Source organism: Clarias gariepinus, chromosome 22, assembly GCF_024256425.1.
Source record: "Clarias gariepinus isolate MV-2021 ecotype Netherlands chromosome 22, CGAR_prim_01v2, whole genome shotgun sequence".
Lineage (NCBI taxonomy): Eukaryota > Metazoa > Chordata > Actinopteri > Siluriformes > Clariidae > Clarias > Clarias gariepinus.
Window position 1 is genome coordinate 28,248,799 of NC_071121.1, and position 14,263 is coordinate 28,263,061.

Genomic DNA, 14,263 nt, shown 5'->3' on the forward strand with positions numbered 1-14,263 from the left:
CTGTGTATTGGTTAAGTTGTCTAAGCTCTGGAGCTCGGGAGCTGTGGAGCATATGTTCCCTGCAAGATGGTAATACAGATATTTTGTTATTTTGTGCTTCCCCCCTCGCCTTTGAAGCCCTGACCTGTCCTGTTTTTGGCAGTCTTATTAGAAACACTAGAAACAGAACCTGATCTGCCCTGGTAAGCTGCAGTTACATGTTTCTATTGGACTTAAAGATTACCTGCGAGCTCTTTCTCTTCATACTACTGAAACTGAGTCTGGCTTGTCTGAGACTGTAACAGGTTTTACAGGTAACTAACCCGCTCTGACCCTGTTTGATTAAATCCCCTCCAACCCTGTTTGATGAATCTTCTCAGACCTCATTTACTACCGCTACCAAACCTGCCAGGTGTCCTTCAGGCTTTCCATTGCAGGAACTTTTTTTAACTCAACATGACTCAAAGGTGGCCTTGAATTATTTGCCCTTGATGCCTAGTCACAATGTGAATCCCTTTGTGAAAACTAGTCTTAAGGTTTACTAAACCCAGTATGTCTCCCATAACTCTGTCTTTGTACAGGGCTACTGTGCTGCTCACCTCGCTTTATGAATCCATAAGCATTTGATGAATAAGAAGCTTCTGTATACAAGGTCCAGCTCCCAGGCAGTCACATGATTGAAATCTCTGAAGCAGAGATTCAAAACATGAATCCAGATGGCAAAGCAACAGATACATATTGTGTGGTGAGTGTAAACCAGATAAGCTGGCGGTGGTTATTGGTGTGTTTCAGGTCTCAGAGATACTTTCTTTCCAAAACTTTTTATTCCTGTGGATTATTTTCTCTAACTGTGACCTATTTTATTACATAAAGAAAAAATGATCTTTTATGTGTTTTTCAGTCTGACTCAAGGACAGCAAAGTGTTACTGATTAAATACACTTTTACCATTAAATCTTTTGCACCTGCTGCCCTCCGTCACAATGACATCACAAAAAAGAGAACGAGAGAGAGAGAGAGAGCCCTGAGTTGTATATAAGTTTGACTCAGGGATGCACTATTATACTTTTCAGCCCTGACTCTACAATCACCATGGCCACCAGTATGCTGGGACTTCTGGGAGTTCTTCTCTTCATTTTGGGAACAAATGCATCCTCCAACCTGCCTGTTTTCACAGTGGACAAGGTAATAATTTAATAACAACAACAATCAATTTAAAGTAATAATAAAGATATCAAGAAGAAATAAAAGAAGACTCACTCAAGCATCACTCAGTTTCTGGCTCTCGAGCTCTGGGTTCATCATCAGACCCACCCATCTGTTCCACAGTCACCTGTGAACTATGAGTCTGCTTCACTAAGCCTGCTCCTGGTGTTCTCCAGGTTTTGTCTTGACATTGAACTTGAACTTGATGCGTAGTTGGTCTCTGAGATCCTGTTTGCACCTTGCCTAAACTTTTGCATGTTTTTGACTTTGGGCTTTTCTGTGTGTATTGATTTTTCCTCATTTTGCCCTCAGATGGCAGGAAAGTGGTACCAGACAGGTACAGTCTCTGGTGCAGGGTGGATAAATGACCCCATATGGGTAGAGAAAGTTACTGTGCTCATTGTGACGCCCACCGCTAGCAGAAACATGAAAACGAAAAAACTCACTCCTGAGGTGAGAGACAGACAGAAGAACCATCACATAGTGAAAACACTTTAACACAGAGTCTTTGACTATATTTGTGTGCATGTGTGTGTGTTTGTGTAGAACTGATGGCACTACAGAACTTGGCTGCATCAGGTCATATAATACTCTGGTAAAAACCAACACCCCGGGGAAGTTTATTTTCAACAGTGTGTGTGAGTAACACACCGCAGATGTGACTTTACACACATGTATATGACTGTGATCTATATCTCAGAGAATTATGTAATTAAAGCATTATTAAGTACAGTAAAGTGTAACTGTGTAATGTTTTTCTGTTTCAGACTACCAACCTTTGACTGAAGTCAATATTGTGGATGGTCAGTACGATGAGTATGTTATCGTCCAAAAAAAAAGTACCATGAATCAAAACGTCACCTTCAACCTTGAGCTCTACAGTCAGTCACCAGCTCTTTACGTGGATTTTATTGCTTTATTTTATTAACATCATATTTATACTGGCTCTTTAAATAGCATTATATTTTAATTAAAGCTATTGGTTATAAACACCATACAGTATATTTTTTTAAATATTAAATTACATTAAACAGTTTACTTTTTTAGGTAGTAAGAATGCACTGATATGATAACTTACTGTCTTTTAATAGAGTTTGTAATATTTATTTTAAATAAAACTGGATTCGATTGTGTGTGTGTGTGTGTGTGTGTGTGTGTGTGTGTGTGTGTGCGTGCGTGTGCGTGTGTGACAGCCCGTAAGCCTGTGGTCAGTCTGGAAGTTAAGAATAAGTTCCGTCAGATTGCTCTCAAGCAGCAATTTGCCCCTGAGAAAACCATCTTCCTCCCTTACAAGGGTACGACACTGTAGTGCACTCAATACAATACACACAATCCTGCATTTAGGACATGAGACGATCCACATCTTTTTATTGCACTCAGTACAGCCCAGTTTCTGCTGACCCTAATGTGGTTTTCGTTTAAAGGTGAATGCGATTGAGGAGTCGACTCTGATGTCTGACCTCTGACCTCTACGGAAATCATCACTATGGCTGCACACAGATAAATTACACTCGACCTCCTGATCAGAGTTTCAGTTTCTCCTTCCTAAAGCAGGAGTTTAAACATTTCAACTAATCCACAGCTTCAAGCAATAAAACATGATTTACTGGCTGTTTCTGGTTCTTGCCTTTTTATTGTAATCATTCCGCTACTTTACACAAATGTGTGTGTGTATTAACGCAAACGTGCACAAAAACACTACACACTATTTCACTTAAATCAATAAGAAAAATATCTGGCTGTTTCCATCATGTGATAGACTTTAAGAATAACTTAAGGGTTTCGATCAGGTTCCTAAATTCACGATTGTTGTAATTATTATTGACCGCCTGAGATCCCTCCTCATATGAGAACATGACGGTTTTCTCCCCTCTCCACTGTCTACCCAAGTGAAAAAAAACACTTTAGTGTATTACAAATGTAATTTGTCTTAAACTTTGCCTTAAATGCCAGACGCTTGTTGCAGGTGACACCACTGACACTAAGACACCGCCGTAAATGTTTGCAGTGGGCACAAGACCATGTGACCTGGACAATGCAGCAGTGGTCTACCGTCCTATTCACTGATAAGTGTCAGGTCACCGTTGCTGGAGTAAGCGAGGTAAGCGATACGCTGAGGTCAACATGGTTCCCAGGGTTTGCCTTGATAGAGGAGGTGCAACAGTCTGGGCAGGCATCACCAGTCAGATGTTAGATGTTCAGTATCCTGAAACGTGGCAGGTGGTGACGGAACACCCAACATTTAGTTGGAGATCGGTGCTTACCGAAACACCAGTGGGGGTGCCAGGGAGGAGACTTTATTCTGTGAAGGAATTTCAGGGAGACACCCCCATAGCCCTGGGCGCATGAGCCTCAGGACTTCTTTTTTTGCGGAGAGGAAGCTCCTCAGGTCCAGTCTCTTTGAGGCAAATTGAGATGAAGGGCGCTCGGCTGGTCACACTCTCCCTTTGTGCCTCACAACTTGTGAGGGCCAGACCTGGGGTGCGTTTCCCGTACAACGATGTAGCTCTTTGCTTAACCACCGTTGTACGATGCAACGTTGAAGAAAATAACTAACTAGTCACGACTGTTTCCCTACACCATAGTACCTGTGTCGCACTTCCATCGTTAAAACCATGTTGGTTTAATCTGTAGTTTTTCTTCTTCTTCGATACAACGGCGGAGTAGTGCCATAGGCACATATCGCCCCCTACTGGAAAGTGTTTTTTTCTCTCTCTCTTCGGCACGCATTCAATGCGCTTTCGCAGTGACGTAACGTAGAAGTGGTGTTATAACGCAACATTTTTCAATATTTCATTTGAACCCATTTTTTTTATTTGGTATTGATACATCAGTACAATTTAAAAAAAAAATTTAAGGACTTATGGGTTTTGAAAATGCTGGGATTGTGATGTGAACACCTGTTACCTATTTTGCTCAAGATCATTTCCTACTTAAGTCCCTTTGACATACAGCCATGTTTTAATGAGAGGTGACGTGAAAAAAATGACACGAAAGCCACAATTTTCTAAAAAAAGAGCTTGCAGTTCTTTTGGAGGAGGTGGGAAACAATAAAATCCTGCTTTTCTCCAAATTAAAAAACACAGTGACAAATTCTGACAAAAAAAAAAATTGGAAGGAAATTGCACTAAAAATAAATGCTTCTGGAAATGGGTATGAGAGGAGCCCAGAGGAAGTGAGAAACAAGTGGAGGGACTTTGCAAGCGTGACCAAATGGAGGGCTGCAGCATGTAGAAGGGAAGGAAAAAAGACTGGAGGGGGTATCAACTCAGTTCCTCCTCTGAATGAGGAGGAAGAAAAGGTTTTGGCCATCCTGGGGCCTGAAGCATTGTAAGGGATCCCTGGAGGTATTGATGCATGTGCATCAACCAGGCCTCAAACATCAGGCCTCCTCCAGTCTATCCCTTCATCATCAGGCCTCCTCCAGTCTATCCCTTCATCATCAGGCCTCCTCCAGTCTGGCCCTTCATCATCAGGCCTCCTCCAGTCTGGCTTTTCATCATCAGGCACCCCCCAGTCTGGCCCTCCAACATCAGAAGTGGGTCCAGGTCCTGGGCTATTGCTCCCTTCCCTTGATTTACCTCAGTCTGAGGCCTCCTCATGTGCTAGCAATGTCCTCCTGATATACCAGAACACCAGCCATTAATCTCAGGCAAAGGAGAAACAGGGGACGTTGTGGATCCAGTGAAAGGCTGCTTCAATCAGAGGGAAAAAAAAATAACCAAACTCCAGGCCTTAAGGAAGGAATTGACAGCCCTGAGGAAGCAGCAAGAGAGACATCATCAGGAGGTAATGGCCTATAGGAGGGCCAAATTAGAGCTTTTACAACAACAGGCCAGCAAACCCTCTTTAACCATGTTTTTACCACCTGACAGTAAGTGCAAATGGCATTATTATTTTATTGCTCAGTATGTAAAGTCAAATCATGTATGGCTGACAGCTTTTTAACTTTTATAAACTGTGCATTTTCTTTTCACAAATTTACAAATGTAATCCACTACATCTTCATCTTTTTATTTTATTTTATTTATTTATTTATTTATTTTGCCTACATTGTTAGCCACCATGCCTCCCAAAATTTACATTTACATTTATGCATTTGGCAGATGCTCTTATCCAGAGAGAATGACATTTTTATCTCATTACACATCTGAGCAGTTGAGGGTTAAGGGCCGCGCTCAAGGGCCCAACAGTGGCAACTTGGTGGTTGTGGGGTTTGAACCTGGGATCTTCCGAAACCGTAGTCCAATGCCTTAACCACTGAGCTACCCCTGACCCAACCCCTCGTCCTTGTCGTGGGAGGTGGAAACAGACTGAGTCTGGCAAATGGGGCTCTGGTGAAGCTGTGTGGGTTTGCAGTGATAAAGCTTCATTCCTTCATTAGCTGATTTGAAATACAAAATAAAATATACTATTTTAAGTCCAAACATACTCCTTTATTTCTTGTTACCAGAAATAAAATCCAAGTGGACCTACCGGTGGGTATGCCAACTCCTAAGGTTAAGGCCAAAAACTCTAACTATTATTTTTGGATAGCTTTTTGTGTATGATCTTGGACTGTTTTGAGAATCTGATTCGTGTATGAACCCTGGACTGCAAAATTAACACATAGATTTGGATTAAGCTATTAAACTGACAATGGCTGAGATATCTGGAATGTTTGGGAAGACCAGTATAATAGATCATTTTGGTGAACTAACTCGGTTGACACATCTACAGGTGAGGACTGTTTGTGGAACACTTACAGTACATATGAACAACATTTCCGCAAAATAATCACACAGAAATAATTTTATGCTTAGATAATAAATGTGAACATTTGGTTAATTAACAATGTAGAGCAAATATAATTTTGTTTATGTTGTTGCATGCATATAATTGTGCATGGGACATAAAGATTTATTACAATCAATATCACTTAATATGTTTGGCACTTGTACTACACTTTCTTTACCTTGTCAGGCATCAATGCTCAGTCCAAAAATGCAACCTTTCCAGTTACCATCATTTAGTTAAATTAAATAACTGATTGTGGTCACAATATGTCTCGTGCTGCAAGTAGTTTTTGGAGACACATGGACATTGGAGTCAATCACAGTTGACCTAATGGTGTTTTGTTTATTTGTTTTATTTTTCTAGAGGAATCTTCCTGAGATTCTTAGTAACACAGCTACACTCACCAACAAAAGCTTAATTCAGTCTGCACAGAATGACTTGCTTGACCTTACTACAAAATTGCCAGCCACGAACCGTCATGAGATGGAGTTTATAGATGGCATTGTAGACATTGTTACATTTGGCTAAACCACGTTTTACAATACCAAGTCGCAAGCACCTGAGTCAAAAGCTTATTCCACTTGGTGCAGATGACATTAAAAAACAGCTAAATGGACTAATGAAAAAGGTTCAACACATGTGTGTGACTGTTGAAATCTGGACTAGCAGGGACATGTGATCATTTTTGGGTATAACTGGTCATTTCAATTTAAACTTCAAGCTTCATACAGTCATGCTCTCTTGCGAAAGGGTTCATGGGAAAGCATACAGCAGAAAACATTTTTCAGAAATATAAGAATACAATTGCCACATACGGTATTTCTAACAAAGTCTCTGTCATTGTAAACGACAACACTGCAAACATAGTGAAGGCATTTTGTCTCTTCCCACCAGTGGAGACAGATAAGAGTGACACAGATGATGATGATGATGGGTAAGGAGCTGAACTTCAAGAGATCAGTATAACTGATGAACTGGATTATTTACCACCAGAGAGGAGTCCATGCTTTATCCATACTGTCCAGCTTGTGGTCCACAATGCCCTAGAACAAGCGGGCCTTTCAAAATTTTGATGGCAAAAGTGCAGAGGCTCACAAGTCTTTGCCACAAAACAACAAGATTAGCAGAAATTCTTGAATGTCATGTAAAGCTCCCAGTTGCAAATGCAACAAGATGGAATAGCCATGTAAAAATGATGAGGGCGTTTTTTTATGTCACCTTTACATGTTTTGTCAGAGCTGCAAGCCCCTGTTCAGTTTACAGTTAATGGAATGAAGCTAATCAAAGAACTTTGTAAAACTTTGGAACCATTTAAGGTGGCAACTAATTAATGTCAGGCTGATAAAGTTATAACTGTAAGTTATGTTATTCCATCTGTTCAGGGTCTTCGTCATGCTGCAGAATCAATGAAACCAAAAAAAAGAGCACAATTATAAAATCTTCTGTTGAGAAACGTCTGTCTCAATTCGAAGATATGGAGTGATTTCAATTTGCTGCAACCCTTGACAAGGTTTAAACTTGACAGGTGCATAGGTAAAGAGAGACAAACCAGTAAAAACATTTTAACAAAGAAGGTCATTTCACTCTCTGCACCTTCAGTTCCAACTTCAAAAGATTGCTCTTCTCCGACAAAAAAGAGGTTAACCCTGTCTGCTCCAGGAGCTCTGTAAAATGGCCGACCCTGCGCTCTGACCCCTGCCTACTAACAAGAAGCTGGGATATGTGAAGAATAAAGAATTTCACTGTGCAGTAATGTATATGTAACGAATAAAGGCTAAACTTAACTTGAATGTATAGTACATCCAGAAACTTATCAACACTGTCATTCAATTATTAATTCATAATGTACAGGTATCATTTTTATTTACTTGCATTTGATCTACTATATTTTATACATTACTTGGTATTTGTAAAGCATCATAAATAAACTTTAAATGTATGTCTGTAACGATGTCAATTTTAGAATCCACAGAGACTCAGTGGTCGAGCACAACCTCTCTCTTTAATTTCCTACGTAGTCTAATCAGCGCTCAACCACAGGCATACAGTTTTCCAGAGCTAACGGGCAGAAGTAGACTAATGATTATTATGACTCTGACCATTTTAATAATTCAATGATAAATTGATGTCTTTGGTTTCGGCTGTAGTGATGAAGGTGATCGTGTCATCTCATCATCTTCGCAGCAGTGGATGTGTCTATAATTTACGTGTCATACAAATTACATAATCTGACTTTTGTTTTCCATTTCCGTTTGTATAAAAGCAGACATTTCGCTTTCTATAAGTATATATTTTTCACGTCTGTGAGGCGAGTATACACAGAGTTTCAGTTCAATTTCTGACGCGCTCAAGTTCACCGAAATCGATATAGAATAGCGCACCCTGTTTGCTTTCATTATCTTACAAAATCATAACATTTTGTTGTTATTATGAGTGCACTTAATTAAAAGTAGAGTCTTATAAAGGTTATGTACCTTATATTGTTAATAATTTGCACATTATTCTGACAATAACACACACACTTTTTCTGATGCACACCCAGAGTTTTCTGGTGACGCGACTGGCTACACATGCTAAAATATAAAGGCTGATTGTGTTAACATTTACTTTGCCTAGATTCAAAGCAAATAAAAAATAATACAAATTTTAAGAACACAAAATATAAGATGAAGAACACAAAAATATAAGATGACACAAAAGCCTACACGCGTAGCTTTTTTAATTACACATGATAAAATCTAAAGGCTCAGTGTTTTAACATTTACTTTGCTTAAATTCGATAAAATTGTATTCAATTTTAATTCTAAATTTGTACTGTAATTTTAATACTGTGATTATGAATTTGTTTAATTACAATGTTTCACTTGATTTTATTCGCTACTACAGTACGTGCAGCTCTAAAGGAGCTGCGGCTCATTATTCCTTGAGAGAGTGAACTAAGGCCTGAGGCGTCGGACTATAGTTATATAGCGCCACTTAGCGGTAAAAGCCAGCAAACGCACAAACCCCAACACTGTCGCCGTTAGGTGCAGCGGTAACCGGAATACCGCCTGAGTACTATCTTTATGCTGTCCTAAAGCCCTAAGGTTACCTGCTATGTCCGGTGCTCTGGCTCCCGGGATACACCTAACCATTGCCACTGGTGCCCCTGAAGGCCTAATTTCCATGTGATATTTCACGTGATGTTAAATGTTTAGCAATCATTATCAATAATAGATTCAAACCATCGACAGGAAACAGGAGGTGCCGCATGACGGGCCGATGTTGTGATCAGACCCTGAAGGTAATGTGGTACTTCCGTTCGACAGTGCTGTGGAATTCTTGAGTCTGGTTGGTCAATAGGTGTAGGTGTTATTTTACATAGCTGCAGCCCTGATAGTGGTGCAACTGTAAGCCAAATCACAAGTTTATGTTGGTGAAGTTATTTTAATACAGACATAGCTTTTACAGTAACAGTGAGATGTAAACTTGTATGCGTGTTTAGCTGTGTGTCAAAATGTGTGCACTTATATAAACCTGATTTAGCTTGCAGCTACTGTACCCGTTTTCCTTCCATCAGTGGCTTTTTAAAAATGAATAAATAAATGAAAATCTTTGTTCACTCAAAGCGTCAAAACCACAGTTTTAAGAGCATATGGTAGTACAACCAGCCTGACAAGAGTCCATAACGGGTATGTAACACATTGGCGTCAAACAGAGACACTGACGCTCACTCTAACTTCGCCCTAAAAGAAGTTTTAAAATGCCACTTGCGTGTAGAATAAATGCAGAAACTTATGGGGAAAAAAAGCAGTTTTAAAAAAATACCTGTGGACTAAAGATAAAGAAAAAGACATGATGGTTCTTATATAAAGAGAAGCTGTTTGCTTTTTAGCCTATTAACTTAAAAGTAAAAATAAAAAAAGGAACCACTGATTATAGCTGCTATAAGCGATAAGGAGACTAACTAATCTTGTGGATGTTCCACATCTATAAATGACAAAAAATACACACCTAACACTGTAAGATTATAATATTAATATATTAATATTTAAGACATAGGGCAGTTACTGGAAATATAATTTACTTAAGGGTGATAACAATAACAGTGCTTGCATCATACAACCCTGTCATTTTCTTTGAACAGAATGTTTTATTCCTAGTATAACTGGTGTGAGAAGATGATACCTTTGCCTGAACTAAAGTGTGGTTGAATCTGTCTGTACTGATGTTCACAGACGACATAATTACGGCATCAGGTTGAAATGCTGATTTGCTTGTCTAAATACCACAGGTAGGGGAGTGAGCCCAAAAGGAGTCGGAAACCTGTTCGGTAGTGACGTTGTGGCCTAGTTCAGTGCCGCTAATGACATCTTCATGGAGGGGCTACAAGTGGCACTTCAATGAGACCGTGCTCACTGTGTGGTCTGCACTCAAATTAGAGATGTGCATATGTACATGTCCATATATAGGCTTCTCCATTTATTTGTTTTCATACAAACTCTTACATTTTATAAAATTACATTACATTTAGTTATTTGGCAGACGCTCTTATCCAGAGCGACTCACATTTTTTATCTCATTACACATCTGAGCAGTTGAGGGTTAAGGGCCGCGCTCAAGGGCCCAACAGTGGCAACTTGGTGGTTGTGGGGTTTAAACCTGGAATCTTCCGAACCGTAGTCCAATGCCTTAACCACTGAGCTACCCCTGGTTATAAGCTCAATATTAATCTTTATGTGGAAAGAGAAGAATTTCCTTTGTATAAACTGTTCTTAATTTAGCCGCCATCCTGGAGCTGGACAAGCACCTGCAGAAAGAGTTTATAATATTTGAAGCTGCTCTGCAGGAAACCAGAGGCATTCCCTTAAAAAAGCCAGTGTCTGTGGAAAGGAAACGCCACCCTCTGAAGGAAGTGTCACCTGTATTTCTCTCTCTTTCTCTCTCTCTCTCTCACCCTTCCCTGCCCAGCTGTCTTTATTGGGCTTTTTTAATGCAAAAAACATCAACATCTGCTGACACAGTAGAACGTCCTTACAATGTTTGAATTTTATGGTCATGTAGTTTCTACTAAAGACTTTTAGTATTCTTTTCTACTTTTTTGCCTTCAGCAAAACCCACAAGCCACACCCAGAAGACTAGCTTTGTAGTTCCTCTTGCTGCTGTAAAGTCACCAACTCTCATACATACACTGTAGCTGTATGCAGTTCTAACCAATGTGAACAGCACTGTGGTCAGTTGAAAGCAGCAGGGAAATGGAATGGAGGTAAAGACCGATATGGTGGTTTGCAGACTTGACTTCATTTATGTTTAAGGAAAATTCTGGATATCTGCATTACTTTCTTTTTTCAGTTTATTTTTTTGGACTCATTTCATGTTCCATACCCTTCCTAGCCACACTGGAAAGTTGTTGTTCTTGTTGTTTTTAGTCTTTCAGCTGTTCCTGTTGAGGGGACTCCACAACGGACCAACTGATCCGTACAACAGTTTGGCACAGGTTTTATGCCGGATGCATTTCCTGAGCCAACACTCCCATTTTATTATCCACACTGGAGACCAAACTGTTTTTGGAAACATATACTAGAAAAACTGCTGGGTTAAAAGATATAACCCAACCTTAACCCAGCCGCTGGGTCACTATTGTACAGAATACGCACTGGGTTGTTTTGACCCAAGTGCTGGGTTTAATCATTTAAACCCAGAATTATGGGTTGTTCATCTGCCCCAACCTGTGAGTAAAATTGACACTCTAGCTGGGTCAAATGTTAAAGTGCTGGGTAACTTTATTTGACCCAACCAGTGGGTAAAATCGATACTCTTGCTGGGTTGACACATTTGATTAAAAAAAAAAAAATTTTTTTAAGTCCCAAAATATACACAACTTATAGATAGATATAGAATAGATTGTCACAGAATAAGAAAATGTGAATAACTCAATTTTGACTAAAATGTCAGACAAAACCATGTAGTCCCAAGGTGACCATTTGTTAAATATAAAATATTACTCTTACATAAACGCTCTGTAAAACAATAAAAACAAGAGGCCTGTAAATCTGATTTAAATTGTATTTTTTTTGCATATAATACAATGTTTGAACATTTTATGTAGAAGTTTTCAATACAAATCTTATAATGCCCACATGACATCAAACATTCCCCATCTTAATATGTTAACTATTTATTTTAACTATTAGTTAAAACTACTATTATTTCAGTTAATACATTTTTTTGTCCTCAAAAATTTAACAGATGAGTATTCATGTCCATCAATCTGATCTACAGTATGCTGGAGGAGACATTGCTTTGTGTAGTTAACATCAAATACAAGAAATCCTTTAAAACAAACATCAACAGCCTCCACCACAGAGTCTGTTTCAATAGCATCGCCTCCAACAATGGGAAAGGTCGATCAGGTTCCTCTCGTTTCATCCCCTAGGCACAAAACATGGAACAATCCTCTTGACATCTCTGTACTTTGCAGATATCATTCTCATCATGTTGGTCCACCTGTGGATTACACACCATCACTTAGTGTTGCAATATAACTAACATTTACTTTAAGCATTTTCGTTAAAGACGTACAGCTACACGTGTTTTTTCACTAAAATACATAATGTGAACATGAATTTCTGACTAATTTACCTATGTGAGGAATAACAGGATACGGCGCTCCATCTGGATTTAATACGAAACGTTCCCCTTTTCAAATTCTCAGCAATTCCGAGATTAATACTTAATTTAGGTGATGAATTTACAACTTATAATATATATTTCATAAGGATGCTGATGTAGCTTGTTTTAATCTACGACTTAAAGATGACGCATTCTCATTTTTTGAAAAATAATAAAACAGAATGGGAAAATTTTTTTAATCCCACACCACCATATCCAAAGCATTTAAATAGAGCAATAAAATATGCTTGCTCCTACCACAAGTAGCTAAAAATAACAAAAAGTAAAAATTTACATTAACTTACCATAAAATACTGAGTACTCTGAGTATGATCCAGTCAGAAGTGAAGAATCCGGAAAGTTTGCCAAAGAATAAACCAACTGCTGGGTGAAAATAACACAACCAGTTTCGAAAAAAAGTAGAAGACAGAAACATAAGACGTATTAAGACTGTCATTAAACACCTTAAATGCTTCTTCTGACAACTTTAAAATGTTATAAAATATGCCAACAGACTTTTTACACACAGCTTTAGTGAAGATTACTAGTAATTTACCTAAAATTACATTTAGTAAATTTAGTTTTTTCTTTTATTTGTGTGTGCTAAAACGCACTTTTCTCATAAAATATGTACTGTATATGTGTAGCCGACTATTGGTACAGAATATAAGAACAGAAAATGTCTTAATTCACAGAACAGACTTGTCTTTAAAGTGCACACTCGAGGGTATGAGGACACTGGATATATTGCAAATGGAACGCAACGTACAGGATGAGTCACACAGCCGCGGTATTTTATACCATAAACGTATTATACCAAAGATCGCCTTTTAGAAATACACAAAGTGAAATAAATCCGCTGTTTTAACCACTGCAGAGACTCACAGCCAGCGGTAGTTTTCAGAAGTTCCCTGTAGAAGTGCCCCTGTAGAGCCTGCAGATCGGGGCGGAGCTGAATCTGGGGCGTGGCTGCAGACAGGAGCTTCTCCTCTATTTCCAGATTATTTATATATATATTTCTCGTCAACATACCAGCAAATTTCAGATGATAAAGATATGTCATATAGACGTCGTATAGATGTAAAGACGATGTATCATTTAACAGCTCAAACAGGCAATCTACAGACGATCAAAATACGACTATAAAACAACTAACGCGATGTTTACCAAATGATACGATCTTTAGCAGACGTCTCTGCGACGTACCTGTGCTATCTGGGTTAACATCCATTATCAAATTAGGATGTAATAAAAGTTTAACCAGATTTTTTTTCATAGGGAGATGGGGCTAATGTTTAATAGTATTGTTTGAAAATGTTTACCTCAAGTGTGTGTGTGTGTGTGTGTGCATATGTGTTTGTCCATGCATGTGTAGCAGATATGATATTCACATTTAATTTTACTCAAAATCTCTTTTTTGTTATTAATTCTTCCATATTTTGATATTTTACACTCTGAAAATGATTATTTTATTGCTAATTTATTTTAATGTTATTGTTTTTCACTTATGTTAAACTATTCGGTTATGCTTGTGGCTAAAAATGGGACACGGCCCCTTTAAGAGTTACCGCTACTTCCGGTTTCGGCTGCTCTCCTTCAGTTCGCGCGCGGTAAGCGTGGCTGGAGAGAAGTGAGTTCTGATGGAGCTTTAG

At 38.8% G+C, this 14,263-nt stretch overlaps 1 long non-coding RNA gene across 1 annotated transcript; it reads left to right on the plus strand.

The window, feature by feature from the left end:
* Positions 1-1,506: 1,506 nt before the first annotated feature.
* On the plus strand, positions 1,507-2,786 carry LOC128510098 (uncharacterized). Its single transcript, XR_008356096.1, has 5 exons — positions 1,507-1,637; positions 1,731-1,822; positions 1,952-2,065; positions 2,378-2,479; positions 2,609-2,786. It is a non-coding gene; the product is annotated as an uncharacterized LOC128510098 (long non-coding RNA).
* Positions 2,787-14,263: the final 11,477 nt, after the last annotated feature.